The 27,968-nt window shown below is 41.0% G+C and overlaps 1 long non-coding RNA gene across 1 annotated transcript; it reads left to right on the top strand.

Annotated features, from left to right (window-relative positions):
- Positions 1–1,891: 1,891 nt before the first annotated feature.
- Positions 1,892–26,838, top strand: LOC121283787. The gene is made up of 2 exons (XR_005944389.1): positions 1,892–2,006; positions 26,413–26,838. It is a non-coding gene; the product is annotated as an uncharacterized LOC121283787 (long non-coding RNA).
- The last annotated feature ends 1,130 nt before the right edge of the window (positions 26,839–27,968 follow it).

Below are 27,968 nucleotides of genomic sequence, written 5' to 3'. Positions count from 1 at the left end.
GAACCATCAGGGAGAGGAGCAAAGAAAGAGGCCTCAAGCAGTAAAAGCGCTACAGTTGGCAGGCTTCAAGTAGTGAGGGCTCGAGAGAAACCCTGGAGAGTGAGAAGGCAGTGGAAGTTTTGTGACCCTGTTCTGAGGGCCATTGGTGCAAAGATAAACCTTTGAAGATGGGGTATTTTGCCTGGCAGTGCTGAAGAGTTGAAGTTGTGCTTGTGAGTTGGTGCTGGAGCACAGCCTCAGGACTCAAGAGGGAGGTAATCTCGGGAGGTGAGATTGAAACCTTGGGAGGTGAGCAGTCATTGAGGCAGCCCAAGTTGCAATGACTTTGAGGGAATTTAGAGGCTAGATCTTTGACAGTGAAGGCTGGAAGTCCCTCGTGGGGAAGACAGAGTTTTACCAAGATTGTGTAACTCACAGTGGATACGAACGTTTGGGTGAGTTGCTGAGAAATCCATGGAATCTCTAATGGGCACATCGGCAAATTATTATGCAGGGTGGTGTGTTTGACCATAATTTGTCCATTAATTCTCTTGTATCTCATGTTAATTCTGAATATTAGTGTCTAAGATAGATATAGTAAATTGTTTCACTTTTCTAACTTTGTAAAGTTTATTTTGTTCAAAACCCATAGAATCTTGTGGCTTTATTCTCTTAGTAAGTACCTGGGATCTCAAACTGTGACTACTTTAAAGAAAAAGCTACTGGTCCCTAACTGGATCGTACCAAAAATAAGGGGACCTGGTCCAGGATTATACCAGTTAAGATGAGATGAAACTGAGTGTGAGGATGCTTACGTGGAACATGAATACTGGCATGGATCTGTTGGTCCAAATGGCCTGTTTTTATGCTGTAGACTAGATTTGATGTACTCTATATAAGCCCTCAGCTTCATCTTAGACTAGGCAGCTGCTGCCAGTGTCCCTGAGACATTCTTGTGCACCTTTGAATCACAAGGTTCTGGGTATAATCCCACTCCAGAGCTTGAGCACAAAAATCAAGGCTGACTCTCCAGTGCAGTACTGAGGGAGTATTGCACAGCCAGAGGTGCTATCTTTTGGGTTGAGATGTTAAACCGAAGCTCCGTCTGCCCTCTCAGATGGCTGTAATAGATCTCATGGCACTATTTGAAAAAAGGTCAAGCGAATTATCCCCAGTGTTCTGGCCAAAATAATCCCACAATGAACATCTCAAAAAGCAAACCAAAACAAACTATCTGGTCATTATTATGTTGCTGCTTGAGGGAATTTGCTGTGCACAAATTAATTGCCGCGTTTCCTACATTACTTTTGAAATTTAGTCATGTTGTACATCATTGCCTGTTGAGTGCTTTTGGATGTCCTGAGATTGTAAAAGTTACTATATAAATATAAGTTTTTCTTTAGTTTCTTTATTATGCATACAATGGGGTGTGGTATTCACAGTGGGAGGTGGTACTCTCAGTAGTGGCTGAAACTCTCAGTAGCAGGTGAAACTCTCAGTAGCGGGTGAAACTCTCAATTGCGGGTGGTACTCACAATGTGCATTATTTTGGAAGTTGTGAGTTGCAGCTCATGATTATGCATCCAATAGAACCTTTTGATAAAGTATTTTAAATTTAGGGATGTAATTCATCATGTTCTTCTGAGTTTGCATAATAGTACAGTCTTTTCAGAGGTTGTTACCTATCAACATATAACTAATTTTAAACAAATACAAGCCAGTATAAACAAATGAAAGAAAACCACCTGCTGCCATTTGCATGGACTATATTACAAAATATAACCGTTTTCATTGTTCAACATTTCATTTTCGTATAACAGACTGCAAGCAATTCTTTGAATATAGTAACACAAACTGTTTCATAAGAACAGTGTCATTTTTATATCTATTGCAGAATAACCAACAAGCTGGATTCTCAAACGTTGGTGGGGTCAGGAACCAGTACGGGTGCAATTTGAAAATTGCAGTACGGGTCCCGGATGTCATCTCAGAGTCCTGAAGCCTCTGGGACAGTATGAAATTTTCAGGTGAGGTGTTAATCCGAGGCCCTGTCTGCCCTATCAGGAAGATGTAAAAGATCCTACAGCATCATTTTGAAGAAGAGCAGGGGATTATCCTTAGTGCCCAGGCCAATTTTTATTCCTCAATGAACATCACAAAGTTATCGTATTGCTGTTTGTGGGAGTTTGCTATTGCAAATCAGCTACTGCATTTCCTACATTACATCAGTGCCTACAGTTCAAAAAGTATTCTGTTGGCTGTTAAGCGCTCAGAGACATCCGGTGGTAGTGAAAGGTGCTATACAAATGCGAGTCTTTCTTTCATTAAAACCACTGAGCTGCCTCGGGCCTTACTAGCCTCATTTCCACTGAATTGGGTAGCCAGCTGGCTTGCTGTCTCTACTGGCTGGTTGCCAAAAGTTAAAACTTACCCCTCTGTCTCAAAAATATTATAATGCAGAAAGAAGTTCTCAGGGAACTAAGCATTAGTTGCTTTTTTTCATTCCCTGTCGGGTATCCTTGCTGTATTTTTTTGGAGTGTTGGAATATGCAAAGGGTTAAATGCTTGTTCATTGGTAAAGAAAGAACTTGCATTTATATAGCATCTTTCATGACCTCAGGAGGTCCCAAAGCACTTCACAGACAGTGAAGTACTTCTGAAGTGTAATACAGAGTTTAGCAATCATTCAGACAGGAACATCAACTAACCAAACACTTAAAAAAAAAATGGAGCATTTTAATGTTAATTTTTGGTCGGGCATCTATAGTCCCACTTTTCCATTTAAAAAAAAAGTCTTTTGACAACAACACAGTTTTGCTGGCAGTTGGCAAAAGCTATTTCTGACACACTGCCCACCATTGAAAAGTAGAGCTCGAAACACGGACCATTGAGAAATTCTGCAGATTTCTGTGAAAAGAATTACCTTTTCTAATTCATAATGACTTTTGAAAAGCAGGTCACATGGGTCATCATCAGTGCTAGCACTGTAATCTTGCTTGTGGTAAGCTAATTGCCCTGCACCACTGTGTGCATTCAGCGCTGGGACCTTTCCCAGGCTCCAGGCTGCACTGTTTCAATATATACTGCCAGTCTATCAGCTGTTAGGTAGGGCTTGGACAACAGCTGCCAGCAACTGCAAACATCCGGCCTCTACTGAGAGGCATAATGGCCCGTTTGATGCCAGCAAACTCCAGGATGCTTAGAAATTCCTTTAAGTTTACAATTAAATTTGAGGAAAAGTTACCTTATATCACTACATACAAATGAATCACAATCCCCCTGTGGTGGAATCATTTCTGTTTTACTTTCACATACATTTAGACACTGGCTATTTGTCTCTGAGCTCTTGCTGATTGTGACTCTTGGCAAAGAGCCCAATGTTCTTGTGATTAGTTTCTAAACAGGATGTCCTTGCAAATTGAAAAAAAACAAGAGAGCACAGCAAAACTTCCTCCCAATGGGAGAGGGTTGGCTATTGGCATGCAGGATGGGTGTAAACGTACAGGCATCAAGTCCAACTGCAGCAAATTGAGTCTGACAAATGTCAAAGGTGCTGGGAGAGCTGCTGATAGGCCTGATAGTGGTGAAGAGGTATTTGCAGGGTGACACGGGAAGTTTTTAAATTAAAGCACAGAGAGCTCTCTATCCTGGGCTTGATGGTTAATTACTTTTAGGAACTTGAGTGAAGAGCTAATCAGTGCAGAACTACTTAGTTGGCATGGCAGAAGTTTGTTTTAAAGAAAGGTCAGTTATATTTTCCGTTAGGGTCACGAACCAGGTTGAGCATAGAAAAAAATGAAGAAACCGGAATTGAACCATTTTATATTAGTCAGAAATTCATGCCCTTCCCCAATTTTGAGAAGGATGGTCTGTTCTTTCACACAATTAAAAAAAAGGCAGTACAAATGTGTTGTCACTTTGATCTAAAGTCAGTTTTCTCTTTACCAAGATTGGCGGATGGCTGACCCACCTGTGTTTAAAAATATAGGGTTAAAGGCAATAGCTTAAAAAAGGTTCATTTAAAAAAAAAACAGTGGCTTATGGAATGTTTGATAGGCTCTGGGAGGACATAGACCAGCTTAGTAGTCGCATGGCAGGTGAAATTCAACCCAACAAAATGTGAGGTGATTCATTTTGAAAGGGAGAATGAGGAGAGACAATACCAAATAAATGAGAGGGTGTTTGCGCACACAACTTTAACGATGACAGGACAGGTTAATAAAGCAGGTAAGAAGGTATATGGGATCCTAGGCTTTATAAATAGTGGTATAGAATATAAGCACCATAAAGTCATGCTAAACTAATATAAAACACAGTTTGGTCTTAGCTAGAGTATTGTGTCCAATTCTGGGCATCACCCTTTAGAAAGGACATGCAGGCTTTGGGAAGGGTACAGAGGAAATTTACTAGAACGTTTCCGGGTGTGAGGGACTTAGTTATGTGGATAGACCGTAGAAGCTGATGTTGTCCTCCTCAGAGCAGACAGGGCTAAGAGAAGATTTGATGGAGATGTTTAAAATTATGAAGGGCTTGGCTGGAATAAATAAAGAGAAAACTGTGTGCAGTGGCTGAAGGGTCAAGAACCAAAGGGCACAGATTGAAAGTAATTGGCAAAAGAACCAGGGGTGACATAGGGAAGAACGTTTTTTCACAACAGGTGATTAGCAACTGGAATGCATTGCAATTTCATGAGGGAATTGGATAAATACTTTAAAGAGAAAACATTGTAGGGGTATGGAGAAGGATAGAGGATATGGAACTAACTGAATTGCTGTTCAAAAGAGCCGGCACTGGGCTGGGGCTGAATGGCTTCCTTCTGCGCTGCATTATGATGTACTTCTATTAATTATTATTGTGCTTTTAATAAGTTCAGGATGTTATAAAGCGCTTACAGATAATGAAGTGCTTTTGATGTAAATCACTATTGCACTGTAGTTAATTTGTGTACAGCAAGCTCCCACCAACAGCAACGAGATGATAAAAATTGACCAGAACACAGGGGAGAAGTCCTTGTTCTTCATCTAAATAGGGCCATGGGATCTTTTACATCCACCTGAAAGGCAGACTTGGTTTTGATGTCTTTTTTCTTTCTTTTTTCACAGTGTGGTAGAACACAAATGAGTTTTGGTCATCTTGTTGAAGGATTTGTTCCCCTGGCAGGATTTGTAGGCTACTATTTTCCTTTGAAATGCTGAAAGGGGAGAGGAAGGTAACACACTTGTTGGCGGGATCATGCTGAAGGTGGTGGAAATGACATAGGAACAGCCCTTGAATGCGGAGGCTGGATAGATGGGAGGTGAGGGCAAGGAGAACACTCTCATGGTTCTGCGAGGGAGGGGAAGGAGTCAGAAAAGGAGTGTGGAAATGGATTGGAAACATTTGATGGTGCTGTCATCAATCATAGTACACATGCCGAACATACTTTCCCCTATGGTAGCTATCCATGCATGAACAGGAGGTGCAACATATCTCCTTTTGCCTCCTCTTTTCCCACCATTCAAGGCCCCAAACACTCATTCCAAGTGAAACAGCAATTTACTTGCACTTCTTTCAATTCAGTATACTGTATTTGTGCCTTACAATGTGCTGTCCTCTGGATTGGGAAGACCATAGACAGACTGGGTAAGCTGTGCAACAACTCCATTCAGTCTGCAAGTGTGATCCCAAACTTTCGGTTGCTTTCCATCTTAATTCTCCATCCCACTCCCAATCTGACTTGTCCTCCCTCAGCCTCCTACACCGTGTCGATGCAGCCCAGTGTAAGCTTGAAAAACAGCACTTCATTCTTCAATGAGGTCTTTTACAGCCTTCTGGACTCAACTTTGGGTTCAACAATTTCAGATCTTAACCCCTACCCCCATTTATTTTAGAACATAAGAACATAAGAACTAGGAGCAGGAGTAGGTAATTCAGCCCCTCGAGCCTGCCCCACCATTCAATACGATCATGGCTGATCTCATTTCAGCCTCAACTCCAATTTCCTGTCCTCTCCCCATAACCTTTCAACCTGTTACTAATTAAAAATCTGTCTATCTCCTCCTTAAATTTATTCAGCGTCCCGACATCCACTGCACTCTGAGGTAATGAATTCCGCAGATTCATGACCCTTTGAGGAAAGTAATTCCTCCTCATCTCTGATTTAAATCTACCACCCCTTAGCCTAAAACCATGGCCTCTTGTTCTAGAATGTTCCAGAAGGGGAAACATCCACTCCACATCTACTTAGTTCATCCCCTTTAGCATCTTATATACCTCAATTAGATCTCCTCTCATCCTTCTAAACTCTAGAGAGTATAGGCCTAAACTGCTCAATCTCTCCTCATAAGACAAGCCCCACATCTCTGGAATCAATCTAGTGAACTTCCTCTGAACCACCTCCAGTGCAACTACATCCTTCCTCAAGTAAGGGGACCAAAATTGTGCACAATACTCTAGGTGCAGTCTCAACAATGCTTTGTACAGTTGCAACAGCACTCCCCTATTTTTATACTCTATTCCTTTAGCAATAAATGCCAAAATTCCATTTGCCTTCTTTATTACCTGCTGTACCTGCATACTAGCTTTCAGCAATTCATGCATAAGGACACCCAGATCCCTCAGCACTGAAGCATTCTGAAGTTTCTCTCCATTTAAATAGTAAGTCGCCTTTTTATTTTTCTGACCAAAATGGATAACCTCCCACTTATCCACGTTAAACTCTATCTGCCAAATTTTGGCCCATTCACCTAACCTGTCCATATCCATTTGTAAATTTCTTATTTCTTCATTGCAACTTACTTTCCCACCTATTTTGGTGTTATCTACAAATTTAGCTATAGTACCTTCTATCCATGAATCCAAGTCATTAATATAGATTGTAAATAGTTTGGGCCCAAGGACCGAACCCTGTGGCACCTCACTAGTTACAGCTTGCCATCCAGAAAAAGACCCACTTATCCAGACTCTCTGCTTTCTGTTGGTTAGCCAATCCTCTATCCGAGCTAATATATTATCCCTAACTCCGTGTGATCTTATATTGTGTATTAATCTTTTGTGCGGCACCTTATCAAAGGCCTTCTGGAAGTCCAGATATACTACATCTACAGGATCCCCATTATCCACTTTACTTGTCACATCTTCAAAGAACACTAGTAAATTAGTCAAACACGATTTATTCTTCATAAAACCATGCTGACTCTGATGGATTGCATTTTGACTTTCCAAATGCCCCATTACTACTTCCTTAATAATGGATTCCAACAATTTCCCAATGAGAGACGTTAAACTAACTGGTCTATAGCTTCCTATTTTCTGCCTCCCCCCCCCCCCGCCTTTTTTGAATAAGGGTGTTATATTAGCATTTTTCCAATCCACTGGAATCTTTCCAGAATCCAGGGAATTTTGGAATATTATAGCCAATGCATCCACTATCTCCGCTGCCACTTCCTTTAAGACCCTGGGATGAAGGCCATCAGGTCCTGGGGACTCGTCACCCTTTAATCCCAATAGTTTGCTCAATACATTTTCTCCAGTGATGGCGATTGTTTTAAGTGCCTCATTTTCTATATCCTCTCTGCACTGTTACTATTGGGTGGTACTAGTGTCCTCCAATGTGAAAACTGAGGCAAAATATTGATTAAGCGTCACTGCCATTTCTGCGTTCCCCACTATTAACTCCCCAGTCTCGTCCTCCAAGGGACCAACATTCACTTTAGCTACCCTTTTTCCTTTTATATACTTTTTATATACTTTTGTGTTCTTTGAAGATGTGACAAGTAAAGTGGATAATGGGAATCCTGTAGATGTATTATATCTGGACTTCCAGAAGTATATACTTTTGCTATCAGTTTTTACATTTTGCGCTAGTTTTCTTTCATACTTTACCTTTGCTCATTTTATTTATTTTTTAGTAACCCTTTGTTGATCTTTAAAAGTTTCCCAATCTTCCAGCCTGCCACTGACCTTTGCAATTTGGTATGCCTTAGTTTTTGCTTTTAAGTTATCTTTAACTTCCTTGCTTAGCCATGGATGCTTTTTCCCCCTCTTACCATCTTTCTTCCTCATTGGGATATATTTTACTTGGGAGGAACTGAATATCTCCTTAAATATCTGCCACTGTTCATCAACTGTCCTACCTTGTAGTCTTCCTGCCCAGCCTGCTGGGGCCAAATCTGCTCTCATACCTATGTAGTTATCTTCGTTTAACTTGACTTTTGTTTTTTTATGCCATATTGTTGGTGCAGATTCTGCCTTTTTCCATTTGCATGTCTTCTAGTCCCATCTTTTATTTCTTTACTTGTCCATTACCAACTTCTTTGCCTGCACCATCATCTCTTTTGTCATTTAATCTCTCCTGCCTTCAAACCAACCAATGTTCTTCCCATTTGCTTTCCCCCCCTCTCCCCTTATCCTTGCGTCTGTACTTGCTTAAAATTGGTTACATCGCTCACTTTTTCCAGTTCAATGGAAGGTCATTGACCTGAAACATTAAACCTGTTTCTCTCTCCACAGATGCTGCCTGGCCTGTTGATATTTCCAACATTTTCTGTTTCTATTTCAGATGTTCAGCATCTACAGTATTTTCCTTTCATATAAATGTTGTTATCAAATTACACTAACCTTGTATGTGTGTGGGGGCTGAACCTGGTCCTTGGCTGTCAAGGATGCTGTTTATATCTATTTCTCTACTTAGACAATACCTCACATTATAACATTTACTCTTGTGTTATCGGCCCCCACATCCTCAATCAAAACTTAACTAGTCCCAACTAAAGAATAGTTTCAGTTTCAGCTGCAACCTCTTTAACCTCTTATTCACTACCACCAGATACTCTGAGTGTTTGGCATTGGAAGCTGTATATTCTCATTCAGATCATTAAACTTAGAACTTTGATACGATGTCTGTAGCAAAACAATCAAAATCTTCAAGAGTAAGACTTCACACTGTTCACCTTGGAGACGTGTGAAATTAGGTCAAGCTTCCTCTCCAGAGACATTTTCATTGCTCAGAATTTCCATCTGAGAAAAAGGTAATCACTTTCCTGCGCAGTACCTTGAAAAATTTTACTACATTCAAAGGCGTTATATAAATGCAGGTTGTTGTTGTTACCATTATGAGGTTTATAAGATTATTATGTTTGGGGACTGTGTTTTTCAATTCAAGTAAAATGAAGGGGGTCACATGACCTATGCTGAAGTCTGCCTGGCAACAAGCCTGGGTAGTTTGATTGTTAGAGATTAAAGGAGGCCTTAATTGTTTTATTGAGAAGAAGGTGCAAGGTGTTTACACTTTGAGGCAATGACAGCAGCCAGTGTGTTAACCATACATAGAGTCTCCAAAGTCCTAGAAAAGTGTTGAGAACGTAGGTTGTAAACAGTTGTACTTTAAACTGTCCATTTAATTCCAAGGTAAAAGAGAGTTAGGGTGTCAAGGATAGCTAGTCAGCCTTATTACCTGGATACAAGGTCCAGGTGATTCACGTCATGGAGATGGGCTCTGAAAGAGGAAAGGTCTAAGATATCCCTGTGAACTCACAGACAAGGTTAGTCTGCCAGGGTACAAGACAGCGTGAGCAGCTAGAGGCCGAAGTCTTTATGGTTCACCATGCAGGAATGCAGGTGGAAGCTTGCACTGGGATTGGAAATACCAAATTCGTGAGGAGTTGAAACAAAGCTGGAAAATTTGCCTAGTTTTAGTAGAGAGAGAAATCGCCAAGAAAACTCACAATGTGAAAGACAGTTCTGGAATTAAAAGTTTCCAGGTTGGGAAAGGAAAAAGTTGGAAGTAAACCGTCAGGAGTTAAGAATCATTTTGGACTGGCTCTGGGAGAACTGAATGTCTGCTTAAAGGACTTGGCAACACATACCTGTGAAGTGTGTTTTTTTGGTTGTACTAAAGTAAGAGGGATATTCTGTTCTGGGTTTAAAGTATAAGTTGCCTACAAAGATAGTGCTTTTTGTCTATTTTTATTATAAATGCCTTAAGCCATGAAATCTTATCGTATCAAACTTTCAGCTATTAACTGGATTTTTGAATTTTTTTTTAAAAGTTATTGGTTTCTACAGAGGTTAGAACATCGTTGTTATTTACTCACCACCAGCCTGTTTTGCTGGGGTAGCCAAATAATGTTGTCATAGAAATGATTGCTCGTGATACCAATATACTTACTACTTTGCCTTATATTTTAATGATATTAAACAACTTAATGCCTCAACTGGTATGCGAAGATCATAGTCATTTCAAAGCTATAATCTCCTGACGTAAAAGAGAAAACAGATGAACTTGGTTTTCTAAGGCAAGGAAACAAGGAGTGTGAGAAATCAAGAGGAAACTACAAAAATTCTTGAATTAAATGAAACTGGGGCAAAAAATCTTGCTGGAAAGAATGAAATCTCCAAAATAAGCTTAAACTTAGGGATCTAAAAATTCAGAAAGAATCATGATTAACATGATTGAAATTTAGGTTCTTATAATTTGATTTTGATTGTATTTTGTTTTATAATGGAAAGATTTGCAGGACAGCAGGTCAATTCATAGCATGCCCACTCAGGAGAAATTTAGGTGCAATATTGGAAGCTATTTAATAAGTTTTTGCTGCAGGATGGAGGTTTTTTGACTTTTACACAGTTGTTTCCACCCATGGGGATGGCATTGATGTAATACACTTTCTGCAACATTGGCTTTGCAATAACTTAACCACTAAGCATGCCAATCTTTTGATCTGCTAAATCTTGTTCAACACTATCTGAAGAAAATACTCTGGACATAAGGGGCAGAATTTTACGGCCCTGTTTCGGTGGGGACTGGGCCGTAAAATGCAGCGAGACATTATAAACCCTGTTGACGACAGCGGGAACATAAAATCCCGCTGTTGGAAAATTCTGTCCAAGGAGTTTGTGATTACTATTTTTGACCTGGCTCTTTATTTTGGTGCAGTATGCCTTTTGTGTGTTGTACCTCCTAATCATATTTTCTGATTTTTCCCCTATGCCACAAGCAAATGAGGTGACTGGGCCCTGGATGGCAAAATGAAGGTATAGCAGATCCAAGACACTTCTGTGGTGATCAGATATCAGATGTATATTGATGGAATGGAAGCTCTCCTTATTGATACAAGCTGTTGCCTCAACTTCCAATGCTTTGATAGCTACGCAAATTCTTGTTGGACACCAGGGAGACTGGCCACTGCTGTAAATCTCAAAGCCCCCCCATTCTGGCTGTTGCCATCCATCTCAAAGACAATGTACTATTTTCCTATGACAAGTCAGGCAATGGTGATCTGCTTGGTGCATCTGTACCCTGCAGATGGGGAGACACAGGGTGATATCTCCTGTAGCAGTTTGGAAGGAGCTTGTGTCAAAGGTTTAAGGGAGGTTGTGACTTTGACAGCCACTGGCAAAGTATAGTCCCCCAGTCCAGTAGGACAGCGATCCTTCTACAACAGGTTACATAGGCCTACCCAGTGAAGTGCACTGTCCTCCTCCACTGCTCAACAACAACTTATATTTATATATCACCTTTAACATAATGAAATGTCCCAAAGGCACTTCACCGGGAGCATTGTGAAACAAAGTATGACACACACCCAGCTACATAAGGAGCTATTAACCAGATGACCAAAAGCTTGGTCAAAGAGGTAGGTTTTAAGGAGGATATAAAAGGAAGAAAATGAGGTTGAGAAGCAGAGAGGTGTAGGAAGGGAATTCCAGAGCTTCTGGCTTAGGCAACTGAAGGCATGGCCACCCATGGTGAAGCAATTATGATTAGGAATGCACAAAAAGTCAAAATTAGAGGAGTGCAGATATCTGGGAGGGTGGTAGGGTCAAGGATTTTACAGAGATAGAGAAGGGCAAGGTCATGGAGGAAATTGAAAACAAGGATGAGAATTTTAAAATGAAGGCATTGCTTGACCAGGAACCAATGTAGGTCAGTGAGCACATGGGGGTGATAGGACATGGCAGCAAAGTTTTGGATGACCCCCAGTTTATGAAGGGTGGAATTTGGGAGACCAGTCAGGAGTGTGTCAAAATAGTCAAGTCTAGAGGAAACAAGGGCACGAATGAAGGTTTCAGCAACAGATGAGCTGAGACAGGGGCATAGTTGGCAATGTTATTAATGTTATTAGCCGGTCTGTGATAGCACAAATATGAGGTTAGAAGTTCATCTTGGGATTGCTCCTTTGAAATATACAAGGAAGTGACTCTTAGCCTTGTGTGCTGAGTTAAGCCTTCTACAAACAACCTCCTGACCTGCTCGCTAACTGCTGGGATTTGTCCTGATTTTTGAGGCTGCTGTTCCTCTTCGTCCAAATGTTCAATCACCCAAAGGAATTAACCAAAAACAGCATTACACGTGATAAGCAGCTAACACTTAATGGAAATTGGTAAGGGGATAAAAATCTGAAAGAAGCAAACTGAAAGCTCAGAATTGTTTTGAAAATGTACCACTCACAATGGCGCACAGAGTCTAGTGAGCCTGCAGCTCAGTATCCCTTTAAATAGAATTTCCAGTCTTGTCAGTAAGTTTATAAAGCAAATATGGCTAAGTTTCATTCAACAGTTATGCAGGACTTCTGACCCAGACAATTAAAACCATGTTGAAGTTCAAATAATACCATTGGACCCCTAATTGAATTCACTAATGAGTCACCCATCAGTGTCCAGTGCTTGCAATTCCCTTTCAAGTTAGCTCCAGAGTTAGGTTGGATAACAGTCCCTGGTGGGAATAGGGCAGTAAGTGCATTTTTGTAATTTTAACCATTCACCTGCCCCATTCTTGCTTGACGAGTTGGGATAAATTTGGCCCAATGCCATTGACATATTGGTGAAAGAATCACTGATTGCACATCAACCCAACAATCTGTCAAATTAGTTTTTCAAAACACATATATCAGAGATGTCTCGAAGTGTTTTACTGTTGAAATGTATTTGCTATTGTTTAAGGAAATGCAGCAGCCACTTAATGTAAAATAGGTTGCTGCTGAGATGAATAAACTAAGTTTGGTGCTGTTGGTTGAGAAAGGCATGTTGGCCATCCAATCTTATTTATACAAGACCAAGCTCAGTGGAAATTGGAGAGTGTTGTATTTTATCTGGAAGTGGACATGTTGCGATACTGCAAATGGTAAGTGAGGGGATCTTGTATTCTGTTTGAGAGTTTGAGATGTTGGCTCAGAACTTCAGTTCCCTGGGGGAGGAGGGGGCAGGGAGCTCGTACCCCAGAGATACCCCTGGAAGTCCCCATGCAAGACCTGCACAGGAATTACCTGGGAAGTTTAAACTTCCGTTGGGCAATTATGCTGCACTGGGAACCATCCAGTTAAATCAGAGACTTCTGATGGTTCAGACTCTCTTAGCAAAATAGTTACCCAGGTAAAGTTAGAAGGATTAAAACCACTTCTAACTCTTGAGAAACTATGGTACTGACCACCCTCGAAGCCCACTGGACCTCCCAACTACCCTCCCACCCCTAACCAACCACTTCACCACACACCCCTGAAATGGCTCCACACCCCTAACTACCCTCCCGACAACCCCCCCCACCTCAACTAACCACGGCACCCCACCCCCCGACCACCCTGTTGACCCCCCTGAACCCCATCTCGACCCCTCCCAGACCCCACCATCATCCTGACTCCCTCACATCCTCCCACCCTCCCAACCACTCAGCCCTCTCACCCCACTTACCTTCTCTCCTGTCAAGACTTGGGCCATTAAGCTTACCGCTTTATGGCAGTGAGCACTGTAAAATAGGGACATGGCTTCACTCCCCCGACACTGCTGCTCTGCACTGGGAGGACTCTGAAGCTGCTGCACTGCACATTCTCTTCAGGCCCGGGACAGAAGATCAAGAGAAAAATGTACAGCTCCTTGGGTAAGTGAAAAGGAGCAGAGAGGCAATCTGGCAGTGATTGCTACTCCATGGAAGTTCTGGGCCGATGTGTGTGAGTAGTTTAGAAGGTAGGAAATGAAAAATATTGGGGGTTAGTATACTGAAAATTAATCAGTAGTTCACAATAAAAGTAAGGGGTATTTGGAGGAGTAGTGGGTAGTTGATAAAGAATATTGATTGACGACAGGGTAGAGAGGTGGAGTGAGTATTTGAACATAGGAAATAGTATGTGCAGTAAGTATTTGGGTAAATTAGTACTTGGTTTAAGTGTATCAGCAGTAGGAAATTAGCTCACTAGGGAGGAGTTTCAGAAAGTGGTAAGAGATGGCAGCTTTGATGTATTTGTATATTATGATAATATCATTAAGTCATTATGTCAGTGTTGTGATGGCATGATATCGTAATCAACACTTTCTTGAACCAGCCATGCTTGATGTCCATTTTTCTTTCTGAGTATGACCTGACACATAACAATATTTGGTAATGGGATAGGATTAATGTCCACAAATACAGGCAGCAAACAGCAGCAGGGATTGCAGTGAACAAAATCAGCCAGACCCCAGCCACGTACAAGCTCAAATGGCAAAAGATTGTGGCTGGAGTATGTGAGGCCAGTGCTTCAAATGGTCTCCTCAGTGAATGAGATGCCACAGGCTTAGAAGTGTTCATTTGGATAAGAAGATATTTTCAACCACTGACTAAACTGGTTTTAGCTATCACTGCTATGGGCCACTGCAGTAAAGTGTTGAGTGGGCCACTGTGAATTTAGAAATGGGACTATATGGCTGCACCAAAGAATACATTGGAAGCCTAGGAAGATATGAGAGGAGGTGAGAACCATTCAGTTTGCATTATGAAAAAATGGACATGGTTTTCAGAGCTAATAACATTCTGGAACTCTCATGTCCAGTACTGGCATGTCCAATTCTGAACTTCAATTTTTTATTTTTTAAAACTGGACCCAAAAGGCTGAAAAGATGGCTGTCTGGGGGGGCTCACCTGACTTCTTTTGTGGATTGAAACCACTCCCCTGTTTTGAGAAGGAATAAAAGGAACATTCCAGACTGATGAAAATCAATGTCCTTTCCTGAAACCAATCCAAAAGGGTATTATCAAACTGAATGGATCATCAAAAAACAAAGACAATGATTGTCTCAAACCTTCAGGTGTTAAACCACAACACAGGATGTTGGAATCAACATGAACACTACCCTTATTTGGAAAAGGTCTTGAACTTGTAGAAAGTTACATGATGAGACAGCTATGTTTTCTGTTTTTTTTTCATCAGCACAAGCTGTTGGCAGGCAGTTCCAACAAAAGCCATCAAACTAGTTGCAAGTAATTCAAGCAGCCAAGGTAATTAATAGCAATACCTTATAGGTGGGAGATCCCAGAAAGGGAAGGGCTCCCCCAATCAGTTCCAACTTCAAATTCACCTGAGAAACAACCTCCTAGAAATTTGACAACAAGAAACCTCACAGCCTGCTGAGACACTTTCGCTTCATAAGACCCATGCTTCAACTTTAAAGCATCAGAACCATCCAAGAAACTACACACCTGCCACATGGGAGGTGAAGACTGTAAACCAGAGACTGGGAAAATTATAAACTATCACAGTACACTCCCTTCACCTGTACCTAATCTTTGTGTATGTGAGAGTGTATGCGATGTTGCTTTAATCTGGGGTTAGTGTGTGAGAATAAATAATCCTCATTTTTAAACTCACAAAAGCTTGCTGCTGAAGGTATTTCATTGACATATGCACTCTAAGAAAACATATAACATCTTCATACAAAGCATACTAATCATGGGAGGTAAAGGAACATACATGTTCTGTCCGTGACAGAATTCAAAGTTGAAAGTGAAGAGGTCAAGACCCAGAATAAAGCATTTCTTGAGTGCAAGAAAGCAATTTTGCTAATGGAGATTGACCTGGAAGTGTATAGTAATCTAATAAATCTCTTGCTCACAACAAGGCAAAAACTGTGCCATTCAAAATAGCATCACCAAGATTTTTATTTATTCTTTCATGGGAGTCACTGGCAAGGCCAGCATTTGCTGCCCATCCCTAATTGTTCTAAAACTCAGTGGCTTGTTCAGCCATTTCAGAGGGTAGTTAACCACATTGCTGAGTGTCTGGAGTCACATGTGAGCAAGACTATGTAAGGGCAGCAGGTTTTCTTCCCTAAAGGGCATTAGTGAACCAGATGGGCTTTTATAACAATCAAGGATAGCTTTATGATCACTGTTAGTGAATGTAATTTCAACTCCTGATTTTATTAACTGAATTGATATGCCATCATGACATGGGATTTGAACCCATGTCTCCAGAGTTAGCTTACTAATTCAGTGATATTACCACTATACCACCATCTTCCCGACAACCTCAGGGGTCATTTCTACCCTAGGCCACTAGAGATAGACGAAAAGCTGCAAATTCCATACCAGAAATCAGAAAACTAGTGAAACAGTTGGTGAGTACGTTGTGACACTGGAGAATTTATCACTATGTTGCAACTTTGGTACATTCTTAGACCATGCATTATGAGACTTATTTATGTGTGGATTTGTGAATGAAAGAATCCAACTGAAGTTACTGAACGCATAAAATCTTACATTTGAGATTGCATGTAAGATTCCACTTTCTTATGGATATGACATCAAAGGATGCTTGAAATTTCATTCTATGTGAGTGACCAGAACAGTTTCTGCCCACTGTCAGGTTTCCACCAAGCCTAAACTGGATATAACTGATCAGAAAAGTGCTGGTGATAGTGATTTAATGACTTGTTATCACTGTAATGGCAATCACAAACATGTCAGTACAGAAATGCCAAATACTTTAATTGCTAAAGTGGACACATTTTCAGAGCTAACAACATTTTAGAACTGTCATGTGCAGACCAGCATGTCCTATTCTGAACTTGAAACAAATTTTTATATTTTAAAACTGGATACTTTAATTGCCAAAAGGTGGGCATATTGTGACTGCTGAGCAAAGGCCAAAGCAGGAGAGAGAACTCATTCCAGTAGTAATAGAAAGCAGCAATGTCACAAGGTTAGGGTTCACAATCTTGAAGTGAATTCAGAGTGTCTAAGTGAAGTGGATCTAGGGCTGTAGAGCATTTATCCCACTTGCAATCACATAGCTTTTTGTACAAAGGTTTTGCTAAATCAACAATACATCAACATGCACATTGATACAACTACAGTTTGTTCCATTATGAGTAGAGACACATATAAGAGCAAAGTCAGTGATGCATCTCTAACACAGAGAGCACAGTTCAGTCAAAAATCTACTTTGGTGAGGTGTTAGAAACGTTGAGCAAATGGATTGCAATGGCCAATGTAAGGGCAAGTCCCTCATGTTACCCATTGTTGTAACAAGATATGTAACTAGCTAACATTAATGGGCAAAGACTGACTTTGTAAGCTAAAGTTAGGGACCAGAAGCATGTTTTCGAAGTTGAGATAACCTAGAAGTTTTATCAGCTATTGGATAGTTACAAAAACATTTTAGAAGATGGCTATCAAGGTACAATTGGTGTGAAAATGCATATCCAAATCAGGCCTGATGTAAAACCAGTAAATTACAAGGCTAGCCTGGTTCCTTTTGCTCTAGAAACCTGGGTTGAAGAGGAACTAAAGAAGCTTTGGAGAAATTGTGTGCTGGTGAAAACTAGTCAGAGTGATTGGGCAACTTCAATCATAGTAGTGCCCAAGTCAAACAAAACCACAAGACTATGTGAGGATTACAAAGTCACAATCAGGCATTTGATGATGAGCAGTATCCACTACTGATCTCTCAAGGCTTGTATGTAGAGTTAGCAGATTCCAAGTTATTCACAAAGTTGAATTTGTCCCATGCTCATGCACAGTTCAATGGAGATGGAGAGAGGCAGCAGTAGTTCACGATAAACACACAGGGTTACACTCCTACACAAAGATGTTCTATGTTGAAAAGTCTTCTCCAAACATCTTCCAATAGATGAGATTTTGCTGGGAGTGCCCCATCACTTGTGCAATCACGATAATGTGTTAATCATGACCGTAACTGAGGAGTAGAATCTTCAAGTGTTGGAAAACGTGTTTAAAAGGTTCAATGATCACAATGTGAGTTGAAAAGGAACAAGTGTGCTTTTGTACAATCCAAGGTAGCATACTTTGGCCTGAAAATCAATGAAAAGGGGTTACATCAGTAAAAGAGCTAAGATAGAGGCTATGATCAATATGCTAAAGCCAAAAGATGTGACTGAGCTCAGATCTTTTCTAGGCATTTTTGAATATTACTCAAGATTTTTACCATAGTTTGCAATGGTGTTAGCTCCATGACATGAATTGTTGAAGAAAGATGTGAAATGGGAGTGGCCTAAAGCATAACAAGATGCTTATGATGCATGCAAGAGAAGCTTGACCAGTGATGCACCACTCATTCATTGTGACAAATTCGTGACCTGAAGCTAGCATGTGATGTTTTAAACTATGGAGTTGAAGAAATGATCAGTCAAATCATGATGATGGACAAGAGAAACCTATAATAGTTGTGTCACATACATTGACTAAGAGATAAAAAAGGAAGCACTTGGAATCATCTTCAGAATCCAAACGTTTCACTCATTTGTTGGGTAGGAACTTCACTCAAGTAATAGATAATAAATCCATAGTAGCTATTTTGGGACCAAAGTCTAAGATATTGATGATGGCAGCATCAATGGTGCAGTGATGGTTTGTCTTGCTCTCACAGTACAGCATCAATGATTGCACTTTGAAAGAGAATGCAATAGCTGACATTTTTGTCATATTTTCCTCATGTGGACTCAGACGTAGGCTGTAAAGGTGTAATTTTCTCAATAGGAGTATTAGATGAGGGCTTTGCAATCTCAGCCACTGAAATTGCAGCTGAATCTCAGAAAGACTCAATGTTGAAATGAGTCTATGAACAAACATTGAATCGACAAAACTTGACCAGTTTACAGATAAGGAACTGAAACCATTCCATAATCATTGTAATAAATTGCCATGTGAACAGGATTTCTTCAAGTGGGGTCACAAGGTGCTATCCAGATTTTTTAGAGATAGGATTCAGGCAGTCCTCCACTCTGAGCACCCAGGACTAGTCAGTATGAAATCCATAGCCAGAGATTTTGTTTATTGGCCTGGACTAGGCAATGACCTAGAATCACTGGCAAGCAAACGTACTACCTGCCAAAACTGCAGGAATAAGCTGCTCCCTTTACATATTCATGGCCTATTTGACCAGTTCAAGGAATTTGTGTAGACTTTTGTGAGGAGGAAAATGGCAGCTTCTTAGTGCTCATCGATAGTCATTTGAAGTGGATTAAAATAAAGCACATTGATCAAAACAACAATACTGAATGGAAAGAAGATGAGGTATAGTCTATTTTTTCTTGTCATGGATTACCAGAGGAGTTTGTCTCAGATAACAGCACTCAATTTCCTTCTGCAGCATTCCAAAATTTCATGAAACAATATGGTATTAAACATACTCTTACTCCTCGTTGACAACCAGCACCAAATGGAGCAGATGAGAGTTTGTTAGGATAGTCCAAGAAGCACTCAAGAAACAAGTACTGCATGGTTGTTCAAAACTCCATATGAAACAGTGGCTAGCTAATTTCCTACTGAATTAAAGAACAACCCTACACTCCACTACAGTGTATAAACCTGCTGAGCTTTTGATGAAGAGAAAGTTAAGGATACGCTTGACTCTGGTCCTACCAAACTTGGCTGTTAAAGTTGAAGACAAACAGTTGAATGAAAACTGTCAGTATGACACGCACAAAGGAGAACATAGTTTCAGGCAAAATGAGCTTATTTTGTGTTTTGAGACCCCCGCACAAGTCACACAAGTGGGATATGGGAAACGTAGTAAACGTGTGTGGAAGCAAAAGATGCAATTGATGGAAAAATGAGAAATATCCATGTGGGTCACACAATTCTGGCAAGGGATTAACCAAAACTTGAGCATGTTCTGTTCGATCATGAGCTCATTCCAGAGTTTGAGTCAGTTCAGACTACAATATTTGAAATACCAATTCCTGAGACAGAGACAGGATCTTCTTTGAGTCTTGAATTGAAACTAAGCAGTCCAAAACCTGACGCTACACCAACACCTGTTAGAAGATCAGGAAGGCTTTTTAAATCAATTAGTAAACTTGATTTGAAAATGTAGTTCAAGAAGGGAAAAAAGCATACCCACAATTTCCTTTTAAAAAAGGGGAAACAAGTGTAATGTATTCACATATTACGCAAATGATGCAATGGCCAAATGACATAATAAGCACTTCCTTGAATTAGACATGTTTGGTGTTCATCGTTCTTTCTGAGTGCTACCCAATACATAAGAGCAAGTAGTGGCGAGGGAACAAAACAGTGGCATTGAGGTTGGGGGGGGGTAAGAAAAACAAGAAGCATTGGGAAGGAGATAAAAGCAACAGGAAAGTGACGAGAAATGGGAGAGGCATGGACAATTGGATAGGTGGGTCTGGAAGTGGAACGAAGAAGAATGAAGGTTCCTGGCTGGTTGGGAAATCACAAGTTGCCATTCCTTGATTTTCAATCCAATTAAATGAACGATAGGAAAGATGGAATTGCAGGCTGACCAATGCCTAAACAGCATTCATTGGCCAGGATATAACACTCATCGGGCAGGAGTGCGCCCTCCCCGAACAAATGTAAAGTGACGCGCAATATTTTGGTCAGCGGGCGCACGCCAGAGCTGGCAGGACGCCCACTGACAATTAAAAGGCCCATTAAAGTCAGTAAGTAATCAACTAAATTAAATTTTGTGCTGCCCATCCAACCTAATGGTTGGCGGGCAGGCAAAAAGGCCAAGCAGGTGGCATGAGGTTTCCAATAGCAAATAAAAATAAAATGAAAATTTTAACATTTCATTAGTAACATGTCCCTGCTCATTTGACAGAGTCACATGAGGGGATGTGTTTTATAACATTTAAAAAATTTTAATTTTTCATACCTTCATCTGCTTGAGGCAGCTCCATGCCTCAAGGAGCATTTCCAGCGCGCACCCACGCGCATGTGTGAATTTGCGCACTCGCCCTCCTCCCCACCCCCACCCACCCCCAAACAGGCAGCACTGAGCGCCACCATGCACCTTTCACGCTGGGCAGGCCTCAATTGGCCCGACAGTGTGAAATCGTGTTCGGGTCCCGATCGCGGGCGGTGGTCGGCTTCCCTACTGCCCCCGGCCCCTCCCCCAGTGAGCCTGCCTGACAAAGGAAAAGTCCTGGCCACTGTGTTTGTGTGTTGATCTGCGCTGAGGTCTCCCCGCCCTGGTGAGCCAACACTTTATATATGTCGTGGCGTTCAGGACTGGGACAGGGGAAACAAAATTATTTAAGATATTAAAAGAAAGGTAGCCAGAAAAGAGATCAGTTAAAATAAAAGGCACATATCCCCTTTAACAGAAATGAATGGGGAACTAAATCCCAGAAGGATCCAACTTGCTTGTAAGTGAAACTTGCTCTCCTCTGACTTGCTGTTAAGTAGAGTAGCCTGTATAAATATTTTCCAGAAAGTCCTCATATTACCTATTTATCCTCTGGGTACAAATCTAAGCAGAACTTTATATCTGACCTGCTGAAATCATGAATAAATGTTTAAACTTTTCTCACATTTGGACAAAACTTCACGGAACAAAATAACAGTACATGACCTTTTATGAACCTATCAGGAATGACCCATAAAATGAGTTGTGATTTGAGCTGATTGATGGATAAATTCTACTCATCTTGCACAAAAATATGTTTATTCAGCATTTTTTGATATTAAGTCACTCGCTGTATAGCCACATCAGAGTAACATTCTTAACCCTGCCCCTCTTCCTCTCGGTGTATGGAATTGTTGCTTTTATTTTGTAATGGATGGAGATAGGTTGAGGCTGGGGCCATATCTTCCGGTCTCCAGGTCGTTAGAGACTGGACATGCAACTGAAATGTGTGTTGGGAGCCTATGGAAGCCCTGACGTACTGATCCCCATGAGAATTGCCCAGGAAATTTGAATTTCCCTTGGGCAATTCCCCTGCTCCCCAGGAACCTACAAACAACCTACCACCTACCAACCTCTCCCACCTACCCACCTCACCCACTTTTCTACCTCACCCACCCTCCCCACTTACCCGCCTCACTTACCTACCCACAACCCCACTTATCCACCTCACCCACTCACTCACTCACTCACTCACTCATCCATTCACCAACATTCAAACTGGACATTTAAACTTACCATACGGTAGTGAGTGGCGTATAAAGGGGCTGTGACATTTGCGCAGATTCTCTTTGCAGGTCTCTGCGTGGATTCATGTGCTGAGCGAATTCTTCAGGATGTTGCATTGGAAGCCACACCCTTTTAAACATAACTAGGTAAGTGTGCAGCTTTCTGACTGATCTGACACCAATCCACAGATTTTGGCCAACACGTTAGGTGAATTATTTCCAGCTGCACCTTACTATGGTTCAGGGATAGTGCTTCATCAAACCTCCATGCAGGAGTGATATTTAAGTACTGTACATAATGAATAATATTTTATTTGAAGAAATAAAGGAAAACATGAGCTTCTGTCTCCAGTATGTCCCATTGGCCTTCATTCTTATATCAGCAATGCATATATGTGCAAGCAAATTTCCCATAACATTGCTCCCAATGAGGCAGAGGTTACAGACAAAGAATTCACAGAATTTACAGTGCAGAAAAGGCCACACAGTCCAACTGGTCCATACTAGAGTTCATGCTCCACATAAACCTCCTCCTATCCTTTTCACCTAACCCTATCAGTATAACCTTCTACTCCTTTCTTTGATATATTCATATTTGGTTTGCCCTTAAGTGCATCTCTGCTGTTTGGCTCAACTATATGTAGTATTGTGTTCCATATTCTAATCATTCTGTAGGTAATGAAGTTTCTCCTGAACTCCCTATTGGATTTATTTATTATTAATACTCTTTCACAGAATGTGAGTGCCATTGGCTAACGTGGAATTTGTTATCCATCCCTAACTTCCCTTGAGAAGATGGTGGTGAGTCGCCTTCTTGAACCGCTGCTGCCCATGTAGTGTAGGTACATCTGCAGTACTGTTAGAGAGGGAGTTCCAGGATTTTGACCCAGTGATGGTGAAGGAATTATTAGGTGGATTTAAAACATCCCACAGCAAATTTTTGAAGAAGAGTACAGGAGTTACCCTGATGTTCTGGCCAATATTTATTGAATGATTGTTAGAAATGGTGCTCATTCTGGGCCTTGCTACACACATTGGCTGTGGTGCTTACTGTGGGGTGTAGACCTCAGGAATGGTGTTGGGGGTTGCGGGGGGGGGCATTGGGGAGATCTTCACAGCTTGAGTGTTGGGTACATTAGGTTGTGGCTCAGTTGGTAATACTCTTTGCTCTGAGTTAGGAGGCTGTGTGTTCAATTCCACTCCAGCAACATTAGCACAAAATTACAGGTTGACATTCCAAGGAGCCACTGCACTTTTGGAGGTGCTGTCATTCATTTGAAATGTTAAATTGAGGCACTGTCTGATCCCTGAGTTGGATTTAAAAGATACCATGACAATTTTTTGAAGAAGAGCAGGGAAGGTATCACCATTATCCTAGCCAATATTTATCCCCCATTTAATATCAGAAAAACATGTGTCTCAACATTATCATCCTGCTGTTTGTGGGAGCCTGCCGTGTGCAAATTGGCTGCCATATTTCTTACATTACAAATTCAAAAAGTACTTCCTTGGCTCTAAAATGATTTGGGGCACCCTGAGGTCATGAAAGGTACTATATAAATACTAGCCTTACTTTTGTTTCTATTGGTGCCTACAATAGAGCTTACTGCTCACAGAGGAGGGGGTAGTGGTACCCACAATGCAGTGTGCTGCTCACAGTGGTTGCAGAAGGGGGGGGAAATCAGGGTGGATGTGGTAGTCACAGCGGGGCTGGTACTCACAGTGGGGGACTCACTGTGCTTCTCACACTGAGTTGTGGTATACACCGGGTGGTGTGGTGCACATGGTGTGGTGTGGTGTGGTACACGTGGTGTGATCTGGTACACAGAGTGTTGTGGTACACACAGCAAGCAAAACTTTGGAAATTTTGGGTCGCGGCCCATAATTATACACCCTTTAGAATTTCTTGTTGAAGTATTTTGAATTCAAGATTGTAATTCAGTATACACCTTCCAAATTTGAATAATAGTACAGTCCTTTCAGAAGTTGTTACTCATTAGCGTAAATAATTAATTTTAAACAAATATATGCCAGTATAAACAAATGAAAGGAAATCAGCTGCTGTCATTTACATGAAGCATATTACATAGTATAAGGTTCCATTTATCATTGTTCAACATTGTTTTTGTTACACATATAGACAGTAAGCAATTGTTTGAATACAGTAACTCAAACTGTTTCATAAAAATAATATAACTTTTTGTGTCAATAGTAGTATCTCTCTCAATTCTTCCACTGTTGTGAAATTATCAGACTGCTTGTCTGACACCCAGTACTGGATGAGCAGAAATTTCTTTCAGTTAAATATTGGAAACCTTGAAGCCATTGTTCTTGGTTTCCATTCTAAACTCCGTTCCCACCTATCGGCTTTGACTCTCACCCTAGCAACAGGCTGAGATGAAGCCAGTCTGTTTGCAACCATGGTTCACACCGGAGCCTGAGATGAGTCTCCAACCTCATATTTATGCCAGTACCAAGACCACCTATTTTCACCTGCTCTACTTGACCCTGTCTCAACTCATCTGCTGCTGAAACCGTTAACCATGCCTTTGTTACATTGAGCCTCAATCAATCCAATGCATTCCTGACTGGTTTCCCACATTCTACTCCCCATAAGCTTGAAGTCATCCATAATTCTGCTGCCCATGTCTTAACTTGTAGCAAGTATCATTCCCCTATCAATCCTGTGCTTGCTGATCTACGTTGACTTCCAGTCAAGCAACATCTTGATTTTAAAATGCTCATTCTAGTTTTCAAATCCCTCCATAGCCTTGCCCCTCCTTATCTCTGTAAACTCCTCCAGCCCCAAAACCAAAGAGATAGCTGTGCTCATGTGAATCTGGCCTCTTAAGCACCCCCGATTTTAAACATTCCACTATTGGAGGCCAAGCCTTTAACTACCTTGGCCCTAATCTCTGGAATCTCCTCCATAAACCTCTCCACCTCTCAACCCCCCTTTCCTCTTTAAGGCATCCCTTAAAACCTACCTCTTTGACCGAGCTTTTGGCCACCTGACCTAATACCTCTTATATAGCTTGGTGTTATATTTTGTTTTATAATGCTCCTGCAAAGTACCTTTGGAATTTTATTACACTAAAGGTACTACATAAATATAAGTTGTTATTGTTGGTGAGGTCAATTCTCGGAGGCTGACCCTGAGGACCTAGCAGCAGTTCACTCACCTTGTGTGGGTGGTCAAGGTCACTGAGTTCAACTTCAAAGGACATCATCTAGTGACCCTACCACCAACCTCTCATGCTACTCAATGCACACCACACCCCAATCACTCAACCATCATCACTCTCTATCAATCAGCACTGAGGTCTGTCATTAGGATGTCCCATCTCATCCTCATGCACCCACCAATGCTGGCAGCCTCTCACAGCTTCCACATATGTCCAGTTATTCAGCTATGGCAGGCACATTGCCCCAACACATTGCAACACATTCATTGACATTTTTCTCTCTCAGGCAGGATAAGATGACCCATTACCATAGGGCGTAGTGCATGTCTCCATCACCAAAGCTCGCTGGAGGAATCTGTGCTCAGTATTAAGGGACCCAGTGCTACATAGCCCATTACATCCAGCACCGCTTAGAACATTCAGGGTGATGCTGTGTTCCTAGGCTATGGTGCTTCTCAAATATCATCTCACCCTTATCCTGCTATCTGGCATGAAGTACAAGCTCCAAATTTGGATATCCTGGACCTCTTGCTTTCCACCTGAACCCCTGCCTTTCCTCACCCATACCTTCCCATTCCGATTTTCTGCTTTCAGATAATGAAGAACTGCCACCTGGCCAGTCAGTGCCACCTTATGAGGAAGGGCCAGAGCTGCCATAGAGATATAAGAAAGAAGCACCATCACTTGATCCGACACTGGCAGCCACCAGCTCAGATAGCAGCATAACATGTAACTTAGAGGCTATTATAGACTTGGGATCCATACATGTTAGACCATAAAATGTAAGTTTTAACACTGCATGATTTTTAAAGTGCTAGTGTGCTGCCTCTGTCAACCTAATAACATTGGAACTTTCCAGCTGTCCACTGTCCATACAATGAGTATGGGTTCCCCTTATCTCCTGCTCAATCCAAGCTCTAATATTGAATGGTGCTGGTGAGAAGACTGCTTGCTGTTTATGGCAAGCTTTTATAGTAACCGACTGGAAACCTACTTAAGTGTTAGGCATGTGAAGAAAAAAGGAACAAGGCATTTTAAAACATGTTACTGATTTAAATTGTTCTCACTCTTTCTATCTTTGTGCATGCCTTGCTTTAATTCTGTCTTCATTCTTCCTTATAGGAATAGGATTGGATAAACTGCACTTATGGAAACTGGTTAGCTCACATCTGGTTCAGAATAACCCCAACAGCACAGGTAGACTTGTCACCCGCCCCTAAAAGTGGAAGGCAATGGTAAAACCACTACTGACAAAAAACTGCCAAGAAAATGGTTTAGGATGAAGCATCAGCAGACAATGATCCAAGGACCTGCCTTCAAGCAGAGCATACACAAATGAATGAATGAATAAATGGAAAAGGAACGCTTGTTGTTGCATATTGTGTGTGCATATATATGTATAATGTGTCTTTCTTACTTATGGTGAAGCAAGGATGAGTTCGGGAGTGTTATATCATTTCATACCATATTGTATCCAGCTAAGGTGAAGCTTTACCCAATGATGGAAACAAAATCCAATTGTTGTTGAGTAAACAAAGGTTCAGGACATTCAGATTTTAATTGATATTTTGTCATGGAACTTTGCAGAGTGAAACATGTTTGTCAGCTGCAGGTTGGAAGCTAGAAGTGAAGTTCAGAAGTTCCCAGCATTGCGAGTGTTGCTTTTCTGTATGACATCTGGAAAATGATGCCTATATATGTGTCATTATAAAATACATATCGGAGTGAGAGTGGCCTCTATATTTTATATGTGATAGTTCAAGGCCATTTCCAACCTGATGCTCCAAAGGAACTGTATTATGCTACAACTGAACCTTGGACACGCTATGAAAGCTCTATTAATGATTTTATAGAGAAACGGAATGATGCTTCATGCCGCTGAATAAAACAGGTAAGTCAGCTCATTGGCCTGGGTGCTGATTGCTATCTGAAAAGGATACAAACACTTCAAAATCACAGTATTTTTTGGTGCTTCTTTTTTAAACTAGCCTGAAACGGCTCCTCTCATCTCTGGGAAAGGAGAGGGAGGAGGTTGGATATGTAAGGCAAAATTCAAAATGTTCTGTGGAGGGAAGGAAAACAAAGAGCAAGAGTTTTAAAAAAATGAAGCAGTGTTGTAAGTGCTACATTCTAACATTGGTACTGCTAATTATTTTAGCATTTAGTACACTTTATTTTAAATGCATAACTAGGTCTGAAAGAAATTGAAGAGCTTGCCAGAGATGCTAATGTGCATCTTCCCACTTTTTCCAAGTGAAATGAAGTCATTTCATTTTACTAATTGCCAAATTGAAGGTATCTTTTTGTGCTGACACTTTGGAATATAAACGATACCTGTGGATTTTCCGTGGTTCAGTTCAGTGTTCTGTTTCCGCAAGAAAGCATAAAGAGTTTTTCAGAAAGAAAACTGCTACATTTTTAATGGAACCTGAAGAGAAATTGGTGTGACAAACAGGAGAATAGAAAACAAGAAATTGCTCAACTGTATAAAGTAAGTCGTTTCTTTACTTGTGAAATGAGGAGACAATAGAATTTTATTCAGCCAGTCTTCATTTTTTTTATATTTTAGAAGGCAAAGACTATTTCCGGCTAATGTTTATACAGTTCAGTCAGTGCCAGACAACTGTCCAAAATAAAGCAATCTGTGTAGAACAGGATAAGATATTTGAGATTTCCTG

The sequence above is a fragment of the Carcharodon carcharias genome, chromosome 11 (genome assembly GCF_017639515.1).
Source record: "Carcharodon carcharias isolate sCarCar2 chromosome 11, sCarCar2.pri, whole genome shotgun sequence".
In the NCBI taxonomy this organism is placed as follows: Eukaryota; Metazoa; Chordata; class Chondrichthyes; order Lamniformes; family Lamnidae; genus Carcharodon; species Carcharodon carcharias.
This window is presented reverse-complemented; position numbering and strand designations above follow the sequence as displayed.